Below are 21,875 nucleotides of genomic sequence, written 5' to 3' on the forward strand. Positions count from 1 at the left end.
CTGCAGCCCTCAGGCCCTGCCCATCCCCTTTTCTGCCTCCTAGCTCACCCCTTTGCTTCGTTTTCCCTTAATAAACTGTTTGGGTTTTTCACTTTACACACGTCTCTGTGGAGCTGAAGCAGCGCAAAACCTGAGCCCGGGGATGCGCAGGGCCCTGCTGCCATTCTCCTCCGCACTGTGTTCCGTGCACGGACAGAGAGGAACAAGGGCAGCTCAGGCTGCAAAGGTGCCTGTCCTGCTGCTCCAGCTGCACAGCACCATGGAGTTAAAGGTCGTGCTGAGCACGCTGAAGGGAGCAAGGACCCTGGGTTTTAGAAGAGCCAGCTCAAGTATGCTGTGAACCCAGCTGTGCGGGATTCCATGGCAAGCATCCACTGAGGGCAAAGGAGCTTGCAATGCCGGAGGGTTTCACAAAGAGATTCCTGAAAGAACAGCAGCGCTCCATCCCTACACAGGGACAGGAAGAGGGCAGAAGCAGAGACCGTCATGGCCTAACAGTGAGCTCTGGGTGTGCCTAAAAGCAAATGGAGCAGCAGCAGCAGCAGCAGCAGCAGCAGCAGCAGGGAGTGGCTGAGACTGGGAGGCGTGACCGTCCCAGTGGCTGCAGCACTGTCAGTCAGTGCCTGCAGGCTCGGTGTGGTTCTGGCATCTCTGGTCTCCCCACAATGAGGAATGGCAGCCCCTGCCTCAGGCCCAGTCAGAAACGCAACCAAGTGAGACCAGAGGGAGGAGACCCTTCCCACCTCTGTTGGGCAGGGCTGCAAAACAGCCGCTGCGTCTTCCTGCCCCTCTGTTTGGGCTGTGCTTAGCCCAGAGCCGGCCAGCTTGTGCTCTGCTGTCCCAGGAGCATTCTGGGCGGGCAGGAGAAGGGCTGCGAGCACGGCACAACGTCCTGCAAGGGGCTCACCAGAGCCTCCTGCGGGAACAGGCTGTGGGGTGCGGAGGTTCTGGTACCTCACACCATAACCAATATGATCTAGTGAAGCCAAATTTACTATCCTTTAAAAGAGTATATTTAAAATAAATCTCTGCTGTCCACGCATCTCTACCTAATACATGATTGGTTAATCCTAGGTGTTCACGCATCTAAAATAGAATGCTGATTGGATCATCTAATTTTTTACGCATCTTGCTGGGGTTGTCTGGCCTACCCATGGCTCACTTTCCCAAGCTTGCTGACAAACGTGCTGAGTCCCGATGACTCTTCTTCTTGTGTCTTTTTTGAGGACATACCAAGCCCGATTCTGAATATGTCCATAATTCATTCTTTGTGAACGGTTCATTGTCCATTATTACAAGCAGGCTGGATTGTGCATCGTCTGAATATGGCCACTCTCTTGCAAAAACTCCTCCATTCTGTCTCTGAGCCAGCATTTGAGCCGGTTAAACAAAATCCTCCCTCTCACGCTGTAAAGAATGTGGAATTAGAGTTGGAATGTGACCCTGAAATAGAAGCAGCTAAGCAACTAAAGTAGAAAAAAGTTAGTCCAGAAGCTATTGTAGAAGGGACTTTTCTCTCCAATGATGTAGAAGCTTTTCCTGTAGTAACTAATGCTGCAAGCAGAGTTTGAAAACCTTTCGATTGGAAGATTTTAGAAAAGATGAGAGCTGCAATTTCACAATTTGGTTGAAAATGCCAACTTGCACAGTCACTTCTGCAGTATATTTTTCCATCTAACACATTAATTCCAGCTGATGTGCATACCCTAATAAGACTTAGAATGCCACCCCATCAGCAGGTGATGTTTCATAAAAGCTCGGAGGAAAAGTGTGCTCAAGAAGCAGTTAAGACCTAGAGTACAGGGTGATCCTCTGTATGGTTTAACAGCACAACAGTTACTTGGCAAGGGGCCCTGGGCTACTGCCACTGCCCAGGCTAGGAGCATTGATCAAGTCTTACAGATGAGCCAACAACTAACATGTAAAGCATTTCTTGCACTTCCAGATAAGTTACACACTATGTCTTTTACACAGATTTGTCAAAGAAAGAATAAAGACTTTGATAAATTTGTAGACAAATTGCATGAAGCTATCTATAATCATTCTGATTTAGATTCAGACACAAAAATACAATTGGATGGACTTTGGGGTCATTCCTCCATTCCAAATGGCTTTCCCTTCAGTCACAAGAGGCTTCCATCTCTTCCAAAAATTGCCTGCTGAAACTCTTCTGCTCCCTTGCAAATCAGTTCACTAATCCAGCATAACCCTTGAAGCATGGACAGATGACTCTTCAACTAATTATAGTTGAAAAGATGGGTATTTATTTCAGCCCTGGTCACATGTGAACTAGTTTCCAAAGACACGTGCAAGGAGTTGCAGACTCCTGCTCTATATTTCTACAGAAAAGGTTTTACATTAGGTTTCTAAGGACCCATAATACATAATTATTACCTCCCTGCTTCGCATTTTTATCAGCTGAATATCTATTACAGCTGCGCAATTGTATTCCCTTAACTGGGTTGGTGAGATTTTGAAATGAGGGAGTGGTTGTATGGGAGGAAGAAAGCAGTCTTCCTCATGGTGAACTCTTCTCTCATGGCCAGTTGGCAAGACCTTTTGACCTGCTGCTCATGGTCCAAGCCTCTCCTAACTGTTCAATTATTCTTAAGGCAAGGTCTTTCTATGGTCTCAGCTTCTTCACAATTGCTTCCTCTATCCCTGTCACTCCTAGCTTTATGTTCCTAATATATTTGGTACTCTTTAACTAAGGTACATGATTTCTGCTAGCTGTATTACTAACTTAGCTTCTTACCTCATTTTAAAATCTTAACTAAAATATGCAGTCTTCTACTATCCCAATTCTATTCCCAGCTGAGCCCTCGACTCATCCTCACTTTTCAATTATCCTCATTAAATTTTCAGCTAACCCCTTGACTCACCTCAGGCACATCCCCGACTGCCTCTCTCCCAGTAGCTCAGAGCTGCGTTGCACAGCGCTTGCTGTGCACCACAAAGCACAAAGCAGGCTGGCCTGGTGGGCCTGAATATTTCTGCCAAACACTCTGCATCTCACACCTTTGCTCTGGCTCAGTGCAGAACTGCAGGGTTGCAGGCGCTTCCTCCCAGAGCTGCGTGAGGCGCTGGCTCCTGCAGATGGGCCCTGCCAAGCTGTCCCTGCCTCACGCTGGCCTCGCTTCCCTGGCACAAGTGCCGGGCCTGAAGGAGCTGCCCTGTGCTCCAGCCTGCCGAGCAGCCCGGCTCCCTGCCCCAGTGCCCAGAGTGCTGCACACACTGCTGGCCTTTGCCAGGAGTTGCAGGGCAGCCGGCAGAAGAGGAGGAATCCTCAGCCAGCCCAGCGGCCCACGGCTGCCCTTGGCCTTTCTCTGCTCCTGGGCACACTCCAGACGGCCATGGCCTCCAGGCCAGGCTGTGCCCAGCACGGCTGCGCTTCCCCTCGGCAGCAGCCAGCTGCCACCTGGGCTCTGAGAGCGGAGGATTCGCCCGCTCCCAGCAAGAGGCACCCAGGGCCCGGCTGCTGCCTCTTGCAGCTCCAAGGGCCTCCTTCCAGCCTGCCTCTGCTGGGGCTCAGGCTGCTCCGGCCTCTGCCGGGGCTCTGCTGGGGCTCCAGCCCGGGCAAGGCTGGGCCCGCTCTCACCTCACAGGCGCTGACAGCTCTGCACCACAGGAGACCTTCCCGAGCACCCTCTCTGATCTTTCTGCTTTCTTACTTGAGCAAGGCTCTCCTCCAGCCAAAGAGATTATTGCATTTAGGGATACAAATCCAAGTGGCAGGAACCCCATTGCTCTCCAGTCACAGCTGAAGGCCTGCATCTGCACAGGGTGTTTGGGCTGCCTCATTCTTCCTTTGGTTTTGCCTTCAAATGCCATTGCCCTTTCTGCCTCAACTAGAAATACCACAGCTGTGCCATAACCTGCCAGTGGGTCATATTCCAAAGGCAGTGCAGTCTGGAGAGGATGAATGAAGAAGAGCCCTCCTCACTTATGAAACCATACAAAAAAAGCCATATGTGTGACTTAGCACCAATAAAAAACAATTGGTAATTCAGAAGGAAATGTTGAATTTTCTGAAGGGGTCAGAAGGAGGAGAATCTTCAAAGTGAGTTGATGTTTCAGAAACTTTATTAATTACAACTCTAATCTATAATTCTATGCTACAAATCTCTTCAGCAACACTACTCTACAATCCTACTCTAAATTGGTAACAGAGATAACATCTTGACATGATTGCTACGTTCTAGTCTCCTAGGGTTAGGGTTAGAGTTAGGCATGGGCTTAGGTTTAGGCTTAGGCTTATGTATAGGTTTAGGTTTAGGCTTAGGCTTAGGGTTGGGGTTAGGGTAAGGGTTAGGGTTTGGGTTTGGGTTAGCATTTAAGGTTAGGGTTACGATTTAGGGTTAGGGATTAGGGTTAGGGTTATTCGTCTTCTTCACTGAGTTGATGACTTGTGCCAGGATGAATGGTGGCTTGGCTGAAGTTACAAATTGATGCTGTCCACCGGAAAAAAAAATACAACAAAGAACAGAGAACCATTACTTTCCAAGCTCATTGCCTCAGGGACTCAGTCAGGATACATCAAGTTCCTGGAAAGACCCAGAAAGAGGAGCAATGGGACCATCTGCTCCTCAGCCATCCCCAATGTGCAAGACCTTGCCATCACAGGCAAACCTGGCCCAGAATCCCACTCATCTGTTTATTGTGATGTCTTCATCTTGCTGGGATTTTTGCCCTGCCAGTGCTCTAGAAATGGCGCTTTCTGTCCCTGGGTTTTCTTCCTTTCAGGAAACTCCAATGACTCACATAGGTCCCTGCCTTTGAAAGACAGGCACTGTGCTGATTCCCACAGGGACAGAAAGCAGTGTCTGCCTTTCCATGCCCTGCCCCTCGTGTGCTGGATGGCACCTTCCTTCCCAGCAGGGCCAGCCCAGTGGCACTGGGCCCTGCAGTTCCCTCTCTGCCACACAACCTGGCAGTAACCCTGGCACAGTTCCCGTCTGCTTGAGCGTGCCAGGCAGCAGATGGGGCTGGGACAAGTCCCTCCCAGCTGTCCCTGTTTGCGTGGCAGAAACCTCTGAGGGTGGGCTGGGGGGCACAAACCAGGGCCCCTCAGAGGCTCACAGTGAGCCCCCCACAGCCCCTCCGGCCCACAGCCAAATCTCTGACCCCTAGGCTGGGACTGGCTTCCTTGGGTTCCTCCACCACCATTTCATGTCTCTGTACCCTGCATTGCTCTACTTCAATTCTTTTGCCATTAGATAAAACTGAACACTCCACCAAATCACAAAAGAGGGCAACAGAAACAGTCAGAGGACAGAGCACCTCCCCTCACAGGAAATGCAGAGGGAGCTGGAGTTATTCAGTTTTGTGAAGAACAGGCCCCAGGGAGACTTTATTGCCACTTTCCAAGACTTCAGAGTGGCTTTGAAGAAAGTGGGGGACATCTTTTTTAACAGGGCCAGTTACAATAGGATATGGACAAATAGTTTTAAACACTAAGGGCATCTAATCAGAATAGGTCTAAGGAAGAACTTGTTTACTCGGAGCATGGTGCCACCCTGGCACAGCTTACCCCAAGAGCTTGTAGGAGCCCCATCCCTGCAACCATTCCAGCTCCAGTGGCAAAGGGCTCTGAGCAACCCGATCTCTTTAAAGATGTCCCTGCTCATTGCAGGACACTTGCACCAGAGGACATTTACAGGGCCCTGCCAGCCCAGCCCAGTCTAGGATTCCTCACCATTTTCATTTGAAGAGCAGCAAGAGTGGAGGTGAGGAGGAAGGGGGCTCATCTGCTGCCTTGGGGGCTTGAGTGGAGGAGGAGCCCATCCCTCAGAGCCTGTTTCACCTGCAGCCCCTTCACATTTTACCTGCAGAAGCTCCTTGGCAGACCAGCGCTGCTCCTCGTCTGTCTGCAGGCAGCAGCTCAGGAAGTCACGCAGCAAAGCCGAGAGGAGCTTGGGCTGCCGCAGCTGTGGAGTCCCTACTGTGGTTATCAGGTATGTAGCCTGGAGAGAAAGGAGACACCAGGCTCCACCTCCTGCTTTCACATCTCTAAGGCTCTCCCAGATCCCTTTGTTTAACCTCTGTTCTTCAGTGGCAGTTTCTGCCCTGGCACAGACTCAGAGATGACTTTCCTTTACCAACCAAAAACCCAAACCCCAATGCAGCCACAGCTTTTCCACCATCCTGCAGATCTTGCCTTGGCAGCTGATTTCATTGCCTGACCTAGTTAGTGGGAACTACATCAGCAAAAGGACATCTGCTTCTCTGAGGATTCATGCCAGCTTGAGAGGGCTTTTGGAAGAGGGACTTTGCTATACTAACTAATTTCAAGGGTTAGTACATGAAAGGCATCTCTGCAGTGCTTGTTGGTCTTTTAAGCGCACGTGCCCTAGAACAAAACTCATCAAGCTTTTTGTGCTGTTCTTGAAAACAATGGGAATTGGAAGAAAAGAAAGGAAATCCATCAGTGAATAGCCAGGTAGGGAAACAAACATTTACAATCTCCTCTTCATCACAGACACATTAAGATGCCTGCACAAATGTATTGGGATGAAAATGCCTGCTTGGGCACACAGGAGCCACTTGCAGCTCTGTCTCTCAGCAGTCTGAAAATTTCAGCTTCCCATTTTTGCAGCAAAAGAAAAATTGTCTAGGTCAGAAGAAGGAGAGGTTCCATCCCTATGGACACCCTCTAGTCATTTGGCTGCTCAAGTCAATGCATTAATGGTAGGCCCATGCCAGAAAGTACCAGGAAACAAACAGGAGGTTTTGGCAGGCTCTCCACATCACCAGGCTCTGGCTTGGTGACGTGCAGAATGTTGCTTGGGCTAGGAGAGAAACACGGTCACTGAGTGTTTCAGCGGCACTGCACAAGAAGCAGAAGAGACTCTGTGGCCTTTACACCCTCATGCCCATGTTTTCCAGTGAGAAGAAACTGCACACAGGATTAGGTTCCTCTCTAAAGACCACGGTTTTAGAAACTTTGTTGGGTTTGGGTTTCCTTCCTTCATTTCTGGAAAGATAACAACACTTTTAAGATGCTTTTTTCCTGTTATTAAGGCCATCTACACAGACAAAAGAACTGGAACCACTAACCCAAAGGAAAGTGTTGAGTGAGAATGGAGTTTGTTTGGAGTTTGTTTGCATGTGGTAAGGCTTGAGTTCCCCCACTGATGCAACCAAAAGTCCAGCAGATGCTGATGTGTTGCAGGGACATTTGTAGGAGGGGACCTTGGTGGAAGTAGTTCCAGCAGATGGCAATGGGATTTTGTCCAGTGGCACACAGGACATGGGAGAGGTGAGAAAGACAGTGGGATCAGTGAGTATTTTCTCCTTACCGTGCCAGAACTTTCGCCCAAGTAAGGAGGTTCTTGTTCTATCATTTCAATTCCCACAATTCCAAAAGACCATATGTCCACTTTGGGGCCATATGGTTGACCTGTCACCACTTCAGGCGCCATCCACCAAGGAGTCCCGGTTACCGAGCACCGTCTGCTCTGCTCAGGGGTGAGCTGAGTAGCGAGGCCAAAATCAGCTGAGGAGAAAACAAAATACTGCTTTTATCTGAATTCTGTGCAATTAGGAAAGCAAGCAAAAGAATTCCCCACCAGAAGTTTGAAATTGCTCTGTTGAATCTCCTGGCATTGGTGACTTTAAAAATCCCCCCATGTTTTACACTGCCTCTAGCAGTGGCTTTTGTTCTTTGGAAACTTTAGACTTGTAACTCCCTCCCTCTGGAAGGGACCCACACAGAGCAAGGCCACTCTTGACTGCTTGTGGCTCCTTCTACCTCTGTGCACGTTGCAACTGTGCCCTCAGCTCGCAGCAGGGGTCCCTGCACTGCCACCAGCACCATTTTTGGGGAGCTGGCAGTCACGCCAAGCAGCCCCACACCCACATCCCTGGAACGCTGCACCTGACCAAGAATATACTGACCCAGTTTGACAGAACCGTCGGTTCTGAGAAGGATGTTGTCACTCTTCATGTCTCGATGGATCACATCGTTTGCATGAAGAAAATCCAGTCCTTGCAGGCACTGAGCGAGAAAAGAGAAACAGAAGGGCAAAAATGAGTGATGTGATTTCATCACACAAGAAAGGAAACAAAAAATCTAAAAGATTCCCTCTCCAGGGGAATGGGGAGTAATGGCAGAACAGTAATGGCCACTGAGAGGAAGAGCTTGCTGCTCCAACACTTGCAGAGCAGGACCTTTCTGAGGAAAGGCACGTCAGCTTTTGAAAGAGCAACAGCACCTGCTGTTGTAGGCTGTCCCCTGCCAACCAGCCAGGATGACTCCTGCTGCAGCGCATGTGCTCAGAAGCAAAGAGCATTCTGGCTGCACTCCTATCCTTTTTAGCTGAGCACTGAGAGAAACGAGTCTGTCTCTTCTTTCTTTGCTGTTTGTTTCAAATCCTGCCACCAGCACCTTTGCTTTTACAGGCAAGGAATGCAGTGAAGACAGACTCCAGGCAAACATTTAGAGAGGCAAGGTGGAGAACAGCAAATACAAATACAAGAGACAGAGCGAGAATACAACAGCAGGAGATAAGAGTGCTGGCACTGAGTACAGGGAGTTCAGGGGCACTGGCAGGCCTTTCACTTGAGATGCTTTTACTTGCCCATAGCATACCAGCAACACAGAAACAAAGTTCGGCACAGGAAACCTCCCCTGTTCTGAGCCCCTGTTTCCCAGACAATCCTGCCCAAGCCCTTGGAAACACAGCTGGGATTGCTGACCTCCCGACTGATGGCTGACATCTCATCTTCAGACAGGCAGGTCTGGCTGACGATGTCGCTCAGGACACCTCCATCCATGTACTCTATAACCAGCAAGAGTTCCTTGCCCAGAAGGTAGCTGAAAGAAGGAAACAAGCAGGTAGAGATGAACATGCATGGCTATGTTGATTTTTTGCTTCCAGGTTTCTTATTTCCAGATGCCTTTGTGACAAGGACAGAATCAAAGGAATAGACATTCCCTCTTGGCTGTGCATTATTTGCAATCTGTGCAGTCTCATAGAGAAAGACACATCTGTGAAAAAGGAGATGTCTTAGATGGGCAGCAAATGAAAAGTGCAGTTAGAAACAGCCCAGATAAAAAACATGTCAGGCATGGTGTTTCTGGAAATAAGCACCTAGTCTTCCTGGCATGCATAGCAATGGCAAAGAGGGGCAACAATCCAAGGGAAATCCACTTTAGGATGGTTCATCTGCACTTAAGAAACTTTAAAAAATCAATCCCAAATAAATGTGGAGGCAGTGAACTTTGAGGCTATTGAGTTAGGAAGATAGAGCTGATCCAGGTTTTGAATAATTTTGGAGTAATTATCAAATTAGGTGTGCCAGGGAAGACTCATGCAGACAAGATGCACTCTCTTCTCATCCATTGGAGATGAGTAGAGAAATATGAATAAATAAAAATTAACAGCTTTACTTGCTGCCACTGACCAAAGTGGGTTTTGAACCTCTCATGTTTGCTTTATGTAAACACACATCCATGGGATAAGACCATGACCTCTCACCTGTCTAAATAATTCACAACATTGGGACTCCTATAGCACTTCATGATCATTATTTCAATAAAGGTTAGCTCCTTCCTCCTCACTCCTTGAAGATTTATTTTTTTTATTGCCACCTAAAATGACATTGAAAATCAGTAACTTGAGAGGTTGGTGGCACGAGACCACAAGGCAGGTGGAGCGAGTGATTTTGCAATGACACAGCTTAGCTGTGCCAAACTGCCTTGTGATTAGGCACTGCAGTAATCAGGAACTGACATTCCAACAGCCCATTTCTCTGCTCCCTTGGGAGCCAGTTACAGGACACGTGGGGCCACTGACATTTGGCCTTGACCACTTGGTAACAGCGGTGTCTCAGTTATCACCCACAAACCTCTAACCACACTCTCTGCTGCTTTGTTTGGGACTCAGAAGAAGGAATCCATGCCTTAATACTCTGTGGGTACATCTTGTGATATGGGCAGGGCTTAGGGCTTTCAGGGACGCCTTGCAGATCTCTCCCTACATGCAGTTCCCAAGTGCAGCACTGCAGGTGGCTAAGGAACTACCAGTAACTTTCAGATGGATTTGCTGGCAGCCAGAAATGAGAATTCAGGACTCTGAAGCTGCAGCCCCTAAGAGCAGTGAGGTGCTCGCAGGCACCACCTTTGTTTTAGCAATGGAGAGCGAGTGAGCGCGTCCTTCTCTGAAAGGAACCGCTGCCCTCCGTGCCTTCCTTCTGGCAGCTGAGGAGGACAAAGTCCCAAATGTGTTCTGTGGGCTGGCACCAGTCTGTGCTTCTTGTGCCTTTTCAGCACAGCTCTGCCCAAAGCTCCAGCCACAACTCACACCAGAGGGGAAAGCCCTCGAGTGCAGTGAGCCTGCAGGGGCTGTTGACATTTACCTCTCCTCCTGTGGCAGTGTCGAGTGCTCTGTAAACATCTCCAAAAGTCCTAGAAACAAAACAGAAGCAGAGAAAGGAGAAGCTGTTTAGATCTTGCAGTGAAAGCCAGCCCACATAGGAGATCTCTGCTGGAAGTGTCAAAACCTGCAGGATGCAGGAGGGCTCTGCCAGAAGGGAGATGATGCATTTTCCTCTCAAGTGCATGGGCACTGGGCCTGTTCCTGAAGCACTGGGGTTCAATTTCTAAAGGGAGTTTAGTCTTTCCTCTTGGGTTTCACTGTCTAAACAATGTGGTTCCTATCCTGACCACAGAGTGTTTCTGTCTTCAAACCAGGGGAAAGAATTGTTCCTGGGAACTGTTATCTCACAGCTTTGATAGGGCATAGGTTGCTCTTTCAGGCAAGCAAGTTTCTTCTCTTTTCATTAGTGTGCCAGTATGATTTTGAGACATACACAAAATGCTAAAGAAATTAACACAGAGCTGTCCCACACTTGAGAGACAAGGAGACCTTCCAGGTCCTGTTCCTTGATGCAGGCAATACCTCGGTAGCAAGGCATCTCTGACAATGCCTTCTGAGCCCACTCACAAATTCTGAGCAGCATTGAGAGATGGGACAATCTATCCCCAGTGTGTGATCATCTTTGCAGCTGGCCTGACTTCACGCTGGGTAGACATTCCACCTCAAAAACACCTGGCCCACGGTTGTGCAGGAGTAACTGCTGTTGGACTCACCCGCTGCCAATATAATTCAGATGCGTGTATTTCATCAGGGGATTTTCAGTGGTGTTCACCATTCTCCCTGAGGGAAACAAAATGCAAGATGCTGACTTTAAGGCAGAGATCCCAGCTTCCAGGAGATACAAAAGGCAGCCCCAGTGCCTGGAGCTCTGAGCCCTTTGTGGTCGGCTGGGTAACAACAACCACAACCAGGCAGACAGCCCTGCAGCACAGGTGGCCAGCACAGAGACTGATTTGTACAGTCCTTTGAAGAGTTCTCTTGACAGGAAACAAAGCACAGGGACATACAATCCCAGGAGAGGAGGACATCTTCCCCAACTTTCAGCAGTTTGCCAAAGGAATGCCTTCCCATTTGTAAACCAGAGCAGCTCCAGCTGTAACCTATCCTGACGGGGCTTTCAGCATCAGGACCCTGACCTGTTTATGAGCAGGCTGAGCTCAAAGCTGCCCCTCTCCCAGCTAAGGAAGGCTCCAGCCTCTGCAGTCCCTCCAGCCCTCAGGGACAGGGCAGCGACCACAACAAGGCTGGCAAAGCCCAAGCATGAGCACTGACAGGCACTGATGGGAAGAAGCCAGAGTGAGCCTGAGCCCCAGACAAGCTGTTGCCCCCATTCAGGACACAACAGGATGGGCTTTGAGATCAGCCACACCGAGGCACAGATCAGTGCCCTTTTTGTCCCAACTGGTGATGGCAGACACAGAATCCACTGGGCTCTGGTCTCAGCCCCACCAGGTCTCTTATCTGAGAGCACAGCACTGGCAGCTGTTACGGGCAAGAAGCAGATTCATTGGGTTGTGCTGCAGAATCACAAAGGGCTTGATGTGTTTTCCTGGAGACTGATCTGAGCAGGGCCTGGGCCAATGGGTAGGATTCTAACAGTCATGGGAAAGAGTGGGAATCAGGTATGGAAAAGTGCCATGGATCTGAGGGATATACCATGGCTGGGCTGGAGGCTCTCTCCTGAGAAATGCCTGCAGTACAGTTTTATCTGATCACACCACTTGGATGTGTCTCCTGGACACATCTTGATAAGCATAAAACTAGAAGATTAAATAAAGTTTGTTATCAAAGTCTCTGTTTTTTCTTTGGGGGCACATGGAAAATACCTTGTGCTCTCTATTTGTCCTGTAACCTGATGTTCTTTCAAAGTAGTTCTTATTGACAAAAAGATAGCATTCTCTTCTTGACAAAAATATAGCATTCTCATGAAAATAAACTGCAGATGTAGTAGTGGTAACAGTAACAGTCATAAAAATGACATCAGTAAAATGTGGGGTAGAAGGGCTCCTTCAGGATGGAGAAAAACACAACAAAAAACCCCCACCAAAAATGAACAACAGAAAAGCAATCCCACCCTACCCCCCCAAAAAAATCCCCAACCAAAAAGACAAAACTCCAAAGTCAGTCCATTTCTGTGAAGTTTTTTTGCTGTGATGACTGGTTGGAAGTCAGGAGTCTAAGGAGAATTTAGGAAGCTAAAAATTCTGTTCAGATTGGCCACTAGCACACAGGATTGCCTGGATCATTTGCTAGGTCACAGCCTTCTGCTGATCCAAGAACAATCCCTGCTTCAGCCTTTAGCAGAGAGGGAAGCTCAGGCAAACCCAAGCCAGTGCCAGGTGCCCTCAGAGGCAGCAGGAACACCCAGAGCTCTCTCGCTGCCTCGGAGCACAGCACTGCCTCTGGGGAGTCCTAAATGGCCCTGGGACACCGAGCTCAGGAGGAGCATTTGGTACAGCTCTGCTGACACCTGCACACAACACACTGTCCCTCAGATAAGAAACACCCCAGACATACCCAGCAGCTCCAGGTACTCCTCCTCAATCTCCTGTTCCCGGGATGTTCCCGAGCCTGAGTTCCCAGGTTTTACAGAAGGGCTTCCTCGAGGTGATGCTGCTGCGGCAGCAGGTTCAGAGCCTATGATGTGCTGGACCTGGAGCATTTCTGGTGGGCACTGTTCCTGTGCCTCACTCCTAACTTGGGGTCCTTCATTGCCACACATTCCCTGCAAGTCTTTGCAGGCTGCCCGTTGAGATGTCAACACTTGCACCTCAAGTCAAACAGAACAAAGCAGTCAGACACTACAGCTTGTCCCTGTCAACCAGGAGTCATCGACTGTGAGGAAAGGCAAAGAACAGATTGACAGGGGATACAACAGCTTGTTTCAATCCTCCATCTGGGTCACCAAGTTCCACTGTAAAAACACCTCAAGAAAAAAGGAGAGCAGGAACAGGCCAGCAGGAATCAATTTGGATGACTGCTGGCCAAAAGGCCAAAGGACAAGTTTCACTGTCCAGGGCAGATGTTGAGATTCAGCACACCAGGAAATGTCCTTCAGAGGGACTGTGATACACACACTACAGCAGCATGGCACTCAAAGGCAGCACCCCACTCCCTGCTGCTCTGCACTGGAAAGGCAAGAAGGGCAGAAACCACCAGATTGGTGACTGCAGTGGCTGCATCCCTCTTTCACTCACTTGGTTTTGCAGAGACTGACGGAAATGATTAAGTTTCTCTCTGATGATTTTCATTTCTTCCTCCAGCCGCTTATGCCTTGCCTTGATCATACTGTGAGCTGTCTGAAGCTCTGCATCCAGCTGTTCCTTCATGTTCTCTAATAAACAAAAGAGAGGACATTTCATGAGTGGAGTGGCTGCCACTCTTTCATTCACCTGGTTTTGTTGATCGCCCCTCTGCTGATGGAGATTCTCCTCTTGAATTCTTCCCATGTCTTCCTTGTTCTTTCTCTTCACTGCCATGATGTCACTCTGAGCTTCGGGCAGCTCTGCTTGTGGCTCTGCCTTGATGTTCTGTACACACAAAAGCAGAGCAAGGGACTGAGAGCTGCCATCAGGCTCAGCTTTTTTCCTCTTGCAGCCTCCAAATCACATTTATTCAGCCCCTTCTTTCTGCTTCCCTCCCCACATCTGCCTCCATTGCAAAGCTCCTGTCCCAGGGCTGATCTCTGCAGATTGCAAGGCTCTGTGCTTCCATTGCCTGTGGGACTCCTGGCCTCCTCAGTCCCAAGAGCTCTGGTTTATGCCCCTCTTCCTGCCCTTCCCTCTGTCCCCTGGCCAGTCAGGCTTACCTGGCCATTCTCCTGTGGCTCTTCCACCTGCTGCCTGAGTTGCTCTTCCTGCTCTCGGGCTAGGAACAGCTCTCCCTGAGTCTGGCATGGCAGCTCAGATGAGGCAGTGTGCTCCTGCTCTTTCTCTAGAAGCACCTGCACAGAAAGCAAGAGAAGATGGGTTTCAACTTCCCATACGCCCTTTGTGGGCCAAGACTCACAGACTGCTGGGCTCACACGTTCCCAAAGCACTGTGCTGCTGCTCTCCTGGGTCGTTCTCTGCCCGAGGGGAGGCAGAGATTCCAAAGTGACCCTGGCCCTACAATCAGGGGCCATCTGGGACTGAAGCTCCAATAGCCTCTCAGGCAGCTGACAGGGAAGGGGTGGCATTTCTCAAGGGTCTGGTGAGGGCCTCCCTCTGCTTCTGCCGTGTCCTGTTTGTCTTTCAGTAGTGACTGACTCCCCGCCCTGTCCCACAGCTCCATCCTGGCTCAGCAGGGGCTTCCTGGGTGAGCTCACTCCTTGTGAGAGACACTTCTGGAGTTCACCTTCTCTTCAGGCCTGCACCAGCATTCCTCCTTCCTGACATCCACACTCTTGTTAGAAAACCAGGTCATTCAGGAGATAAGGATGCATGCAAAGATCTCTGATGGAAGTCAGAGAACCTCTATGGCCACCTCAGTATATGGAGGAGGACCAAGGTGTTTCTTCTCCCTCTTTTGTCAACTGAGAATTCTGACCAGCAGTAACAGAGTTTCTCATAAGGCCCCATTAATGAATGCACTCACACAGCCCTGGGGATGCCAGTGAAAGAAACCATGTGTCATGTATGGCATGGCATGTATGACCAGAGTCACCAGACCCCAGCTACAGCATGGGATAGTTCCACTGCCTTAAGACATGCAAAAAATTAAAGGACAAATGAAGGCTTCAGGTCAGAAAAGGCTGGAGTAGAAAAACATGAGTGGAAAAAACAACCATCTCTGGAGGGGTAAACATCTCTGCCTGCTCAGGATCAGTCAATGGAATTTGTCTCTCCTTCTCTCCTGAAAGGATGCCTTTAGGGGAGCTTTGCATCTTCCACTGCTTTGGAGCAGAGCCAGGAAGATTAAAATAGATAGATAGACAGATCTCACTTTTATCATCTCTCTTTACTGTGCTGTAGTATTTACATTCTTTGAATGGAGAGAGATATAATTCTCTCTCCTAGGTTTTTTTTAAGGGAAGGTAGTGAGAAACTCATAGAAGGAGAGAAAACAATTATTATCTCTACTTGCTGTTCTTGTTTTTTAGTACATGAAGAATGTGTTATAGTGATTGTTTACTGAAAGTGATTTGTTAATTGGATTTTAGTGATAGTTGTTTAGACTGATTAGATAATTAGATAAAAGGCTGTGTGGAGACAGTCACGAGTTTTTCTTTCGTATGTTTTTAGTATAATATCTCTTTAGTATAGTTTTAATATAGTACTAGTGTAATATAACATAGCTTAATAAAGCATTTGTTTAAACTTCTAAATCATAGCGTGAAAGCACATTTTTCGCCACGTGGGGGTCACCCTGGATCAATCCTGTCCTTTCTGTCGCTACACACATCAGCACTCGGCAGCAGTCCCCCAAAAGGCAGCCATCCTGAACTTGCTCTCCTGTTGCTTCAGTAACCCATACTCTTGGGGAATCTGGAGCATGTAGGTCCTTATGGAATGCAATCAGACCCAGAGCGCTGCACTGGGAACGGCTCTCTTTGTGCATCTGTGCTCGGGCAAGTTCTTCACTTGGACTCGACCACACTGATGGTGCTAAAGTGGCTGGAATCAGAAATGCAGCCCAGCCCCTCCCAGCTCCTCTAATCTCTGAGCACCAGCTGGAATGCAAGGGCATTGATTTCCTACTCAGTTCCCAAACACAACACACACTGATTCCCTGGGCAGCCAAAAGACACGGGAGCCGTTTACTTGAAAAGGATGGGCAAGCCCTACTGGCTGGTCTGGCACCAGAACAGCTCGTTCTGCACCAACATCCCTGCCCCCAACTATGTGTTCTTGTGCAAAAATACTGCATTATCCAGAACTGCCTCCTTGAACACTAAAATTCTAGCAGAATTTCTGCCAGTGCTGGAAAAGGGCAGGAAAGATTGAGAAAAAAGCTCCCTTGCTCCCTGGAGAAGGAGAAATTGCACAAGGCTTCTCCTTCTAGCAAACAAACAAATAAACAAAATATGAAAGTGTTACCTACTCCAGTGTCTAAAGCACTTGGATGCAGTGAAGAGATGTTTGGCAGGGAAACAGCCCTTGTGCTGAGCATTGGCTCTATGGATCCAAGGCAGGGATCAATGGCAGTCTGCCCGAAGGTCCCTCATGAGCCCCCATGGTCCAGGCTAAAGCTCCCTCAGCACCTCCTCCCTGGCCTTGTGCTGCACCCCTTGCCCAGCTCCCCTGTCCCTCTGTGCCCACGCTGCAGCCCCTCCATGACTTTCTGCTTCCCAGGGCCCACAGCTGCACACAGCACTCCAGCTGTGGCCGCAGCGCTGCCCAGCACAGGGCCACGCTCCCTGCCCTGCTCCTGCTGCCCCACTGCTGCTGGCACAGCCACCGTGCCCTTGGACTTCTTGGCCCCCTGGCCCCACGCTGCCTCATCTTCAGCTGCTCACGGCCGCCAGCCCTGCGTCCTTTGGGCCCACGCAGCTCCCCAGCCACAAAGGTGCCCATTGCACTTCAGATACTGCAGGCACCATTGCAAGGTGTACATCCTGGGTTTAGCATTACAAGACAGCAGTCAAGGACTTGCAGCTTTGCTCCCACTCTAGGCTCCAATGCAGTTTTCAAATGCAGTTTTCAAAGCAGACTACACAATAGAAGGTATCGACAGACACATGCAGTGTCTGGTTTTTACCTCAGAAGAAGGGTTCAGAACTACTCTCTTTGTTTCTTTTGCCACGCCTGACAAGAATGCCGCCCCACAGCTTCATGGACAACACAGTCATCTCCTCACAGCTTATCAAAGACCAAGAAACAGGCAGACTCAGAGCACCTATCTGCTCTGCTACTGGCTGCTCTGCCTGAAGAGGCAAAAGAGCAACCTGGCAACAAAGGCACCAAAATCCCTGACTTCAAGCAGGACCTCTACATCCCCAGTGTGTCTCTGAAATACTCCCAAGTAAACACACCCAAGAAGTTTGTGGAGACAAAGCACCAGAAAGAACTTGTGTGGTCAGATCAACACTTTTTTTTTGTGCCTGCAGCTACTTGGCCAGTCTGTGCAGGGGGACAGGTCTCTTCACGCCACAGTGTCCCCTGTGTATCCAACAAGGCTGAGCACAGTGTCTTTGACATGCTCCCCCCTCTGGGATCAGGGAGCCTTCATGCTTCAGGCTGGCCCCTATCAAAATGCCAGGAAGCTGGTGCCTAAACTTGACAGACCAAAGCCCATTGTCCATCTCTCACAGGCTGGGGGCAATCACTGGGTCCTGGCAGGACTCCAGCACTCAGCATCCTCAGCCAGCAACAGTAAGTGCTGGCTGGTCAGAAACTTGCAGCTCTGCCCTGCACTAAAGACAGCAGCACACACAGCTGGCACCTACTGGCTCAGAATGTTCAGGCTGTGGTGTGAGCACAGCTGGAGGCTGGTGCTCATCCACCCCTTCTGCCTCCTCTTCGGCCTCCTCTCCATTAGCAGAGGGAGCCAGGGGAGAGACTGCTGTTGGTTCTGTGATCTGTGGACAGACAGCAGTGTGAGGGACACAAAGTTACCTATAATTTATAACCTTATTTCTATTCAGCACTTTATGCTATTCAGCTCTATTTCTACAACCAGCTCTGCTAAGGACAAATCAAAAACTTTGATAACAATGGGATTTTAAGTCACTGCAACTAAATTTAAATGGGCTAATTCAACAGAATTGCTAATAGTTCTGAATTAGACATTTCGCCCTGGCTACTATCAAGAAGCAACATTCTCTCTGCAAAATGAGCTTTTCATTCCTTGAAAGTTCTGAAATGGAAAATTGGGAAATAACCAGCGATGCCTTTGTTATTGCTGCTGCAGACATGGATATGGATTTTCTTTCAGCCTACCCAGCTGGCCCTCTACACTCTACTGCCACAGGCCAAGCTCACAGCTTGCTCTACAATTCTTAAGCACCAGGAACATGAAATGTTCCTTTCTCACTCACCTCAGGATCAGCACCTCTGAATACACGCTTCAGGTGACCTGGAGTGGGCACGGGAAAATGAACAAGTGCTGTGAGAAAACTGCCTGGGCTGCTGAATCCCACAGAAGAGAAGAAGTCAACCCAAACAGAGAGTATTTTTCTTTATCAACATCCCTCCACATGACATAGTTCCTTCACACAGCCGGCAAGAAATCAGGACAATAATCTTGGTTGTGCCTACACTTTGGCCAGTTTAGCCAGTAAATGAATACAAACATGATCAAGAAAATGCAAATTGTTCTTCAACACTCAATGCTTCTGTTCTGTCCAGCAGATAAAGCAGCTATTGTTCTCTTATCTTTCAGGTACTTTTTTAAAAAAAGAAGTTGCATGCACTAATTTCCATTAAGTTGCTGAAAACAGTCACCCAGAAAAGCTTGCCCCGAATCCCCCTGAGCTGTGGCAGTTCTATTGTGAAACAGCACAGCAGCAGCTCCAGGCCTCAGGAGCAGACACTCACTGCTTTGGCACTTGCACTTCACTGCAAAGGGAATCACTCTTTTAGCACTCTGTCAAGGGTCAAAATAGACAGTCAAATCCTTTCATTACAAAATTTGGAACAAAAGAAGCTTTCCCTGAGTTCTGGGGAGAACTACAAAGTCCTTAGAAGGCCTTCTGAGAAGGCCTCCCAGTCTGCATTTTGGAAGCTGTCCTGCTTGTCCCAGCAACCTGAGGAAATGACAGACTCTGCTGCCACAGACTCTCCCGTGGAGGGAACGGAGCCCTGCAGGTTCCCCTGCAAATGCTGCCCCTGTGGCTACAGACACCCCCTTTTAGCTGGGCCTCTTGACAGGAGCTTTACCAAACCACGGGCATCCTAATGCTCTTTCTCTTTCAAAATCAGAAACTCGGCCCCCAAGAAAGAGCAGGAAGACATACAAAAGCCAGGTAAGGATACACCCTAACCTAAGTAGAATGGAAAACTCTACTTACGTGCAAAGTGTGTAACATAATACGTGGAAAAAGAAATGCCATAAGCAGCAAAAGCTGCTGTGGCCAGATGGTGAAACATTGTCATTTTTGAAAACTAGGTAAATAGAAGAAACAAGGCTCTTGTCAGTGGGCAGCTACCCACTGACAAATACCCCAACCAGAAAAGTTCTCCTCAACTGAGCAAGGCCTAGGGCTGCTCTGACACTCAGGCCTTCCATGCACCAAGGCAACCTTCTGATGTCACAACGACAAGGTGGCAACCATGCCCTGACATCACAAAGCAAACGCTCCATGTTGGTCTGTGAGTTTATGCAAAGCAATAACCAACCTTCCCTACAGCAAACACAAAAGAGCCTGGGAAGTTTTTCTGTGTCACAAAGCAGCGCAAAACCCCCTCACGGGCCAAACCCTGTTCAGGGATCCAAGAGGAACTCCAGGAGTGCCCCAAGCACCTACAGCCTGTACCCCAACTGAGCACTCAGATGGGAAACAAGCAAAGGAAACCAGACCAAGATAATGGCCCACAGCATTGCACATGTGAGAAATGACTCTCACTTTTAAAATTTTAAAGGTTTAGTAAACCTTAACAAAGGACTGAATCAGGAAAAGTTGCAGCATTGGGAGTCTCTGTGACTAGCAGCCATGTGCTCATCTACAAAAAGGATGCTCTGCCTTTTATACCCTCAGCCCCTCCAAAAGTTTTGTCAGTCAACTCTTTCTCTGCTGTCCATTGGTGGAGATTACTTTCTTGCATGCTGACTGGAGGTCAGGTGTTGTTACACCCTGCCTGCTGGTCACAAGCCAGCCCTCCCCAAATGCCCTGACTACCCAGGCTGTTGCAAGGGGGACGGGAAAGAGGACTATGGGAGGATATATTACAATATAATCACTGCACATTTGAACATCCACATAACATCTACTTCTTAATTGTCAGAGCCAACCATTGCATTACTCGTCTAGAACACACAGAACCAGGAGAGAAGCCACTGTTGGCATCACAGCTGAAATGTTTCCTAACAAATCTCCCCACATATTTGCACCTTTATTGGACATGCCCAGGGCTCCGGTGCGGGTACATCTCTGCCTCTCTTCCCCTTTGGCAGCAGTCGAACTGGCAGCACCTGCCCGCCAGCAGCAGCTGCTCCCAGCTGGGAACGCCACTGGCGCTGCTGATTTCCAGAGGCTTCTGTGTGCCAGGGGAAGCCAAGGCAGGAGCGGGTTGAACGGTGCTGGCGCTGCTGCTGCTCTGTGCCAGAGAGCCCCGGCTGGGCAGGGCACGGTGCCCACTGCGCTGCGGGCTCCTTCTCCTGCCACAGCTGGGCACACCTGGCAGCAAGACATGACAACCTGTGGGCAAGCCAAGGGGTTTCTGGGGCTGCACTGCTCTGCACACACCCAGCACACCTGCAGCACAGAATTTTAACCCTCAAATAGGTAAATCAAAGGGAAACAGCAGGAAAAGATTTCATTTTGACCATTCTTACCTGCTCAACAGAAGTCTTCAAAATGAACGTTACCAAGCAGGGCCCAATCCCTGCTGCCAGCTCAGGGTTAGAAGAGAGACAATCCTTGATCTCAGCACTGGGTGTGTGGGGAATCACTTCCCTAATACGTGCACACTCAGCAATCTCACTTACTAGTTTGTGTCCATCGATCTAAGACATATTCAATACTTTGCTGAAACTCACAGGCTAAATATTCCCCTATCACAGACACCTTTTCATTAAAATCCTTTCGTTAGGATTTTTCCTGCTGAAGCTGAGAAGTTTCAGCAACAAAGTGTAAACAATGGTTATCTACTGCTGTGGAACGTAACAGGTGGATGCATGATTGGTCTCCTGTGGATGTTTGGATTTACTGACAACTCATGGCAGAGCTGGGTCTTGCTCTCTGCCAGGAGACAGACCTTTGGTATTCATTCCTTTTATATTCTTAGCTTAGCTAGCCTTCTGACAACTTTTCCTTCTATTTCTTTTAGTATAGTTATAATGTAATATATATCATAAAATAATAAATCAAGCCTTCTGAACATGAGGTCAACTTTCTCACCTCTCTCTTCATCCTGCAACCCTTGTGACCATCATCACATTCCCCCAAATTATTTGATTTACTGATTGATACTTATTGACACTTAAATCACTTCTCCGAATTTACTGACAAGAGAATAGGAGTGTCCTGTATATCCCTACTGGTCATTGCCCCAGGTTCAGGAGGAGACAGACCCATGCACAAAATAACCCAGGACAAAACTGGGCTTGCAAAGCAAATTCATTCTGTTTGTTGCACTAGCAAATAATACATACCAAGCCCTGGATTCCTAAAAATTTGCTGAGCAGGAGAAGGAGGTGGAGTGTGGTGCTCAGCAGCAGGGGCAGGTAGGCAATGCACTTTCAGGACATCCCCTGGATCAAAACGCTGTGCATCTCATCCTTCTCACCCTTCCAGCTCAGAACCAGGCCTGGGATCTCCTGCTCAGGAGTGGAATTTCCCAGTTACAGCATTGGCTCACACATGGCTGGCGTGTGAGATGAGACCAATGAATCCAGGATTTAAAAGAACTGGAAGAG

The 21,875-nt window shown here is 48.9% G+C and overlaps 1 pseudogene; it reads right to left on the reverse strand.

Annotated features, from left to right (window-relative positions):
• Window positions 1-265: 265 nt before the first annotated feature.
• On the reverse strand, window positions 266-19,526 carry LOC132076977 (serine/threonine-protein kinase PAK 3-like; annotated as a pseudogene).
• Between the last annotated feature and the right edge of the window lie 2,349 nt (window positions 19,527-21,875).

Source organism: Ammospiza nelsoni, chromosome 9 (assembly GCF_027579445.1).
Source record: "Ammospiza nelsoni isolate bAmmNel1 chromosome 9, bAmmNel1.pri, whole genome shotgun sequence".
NCBI lineage: Eukaryota > Metazoa > Chordata > Aves > Passeriformes > Passerellidae > Ammospiza > Ammospiza nelsoni.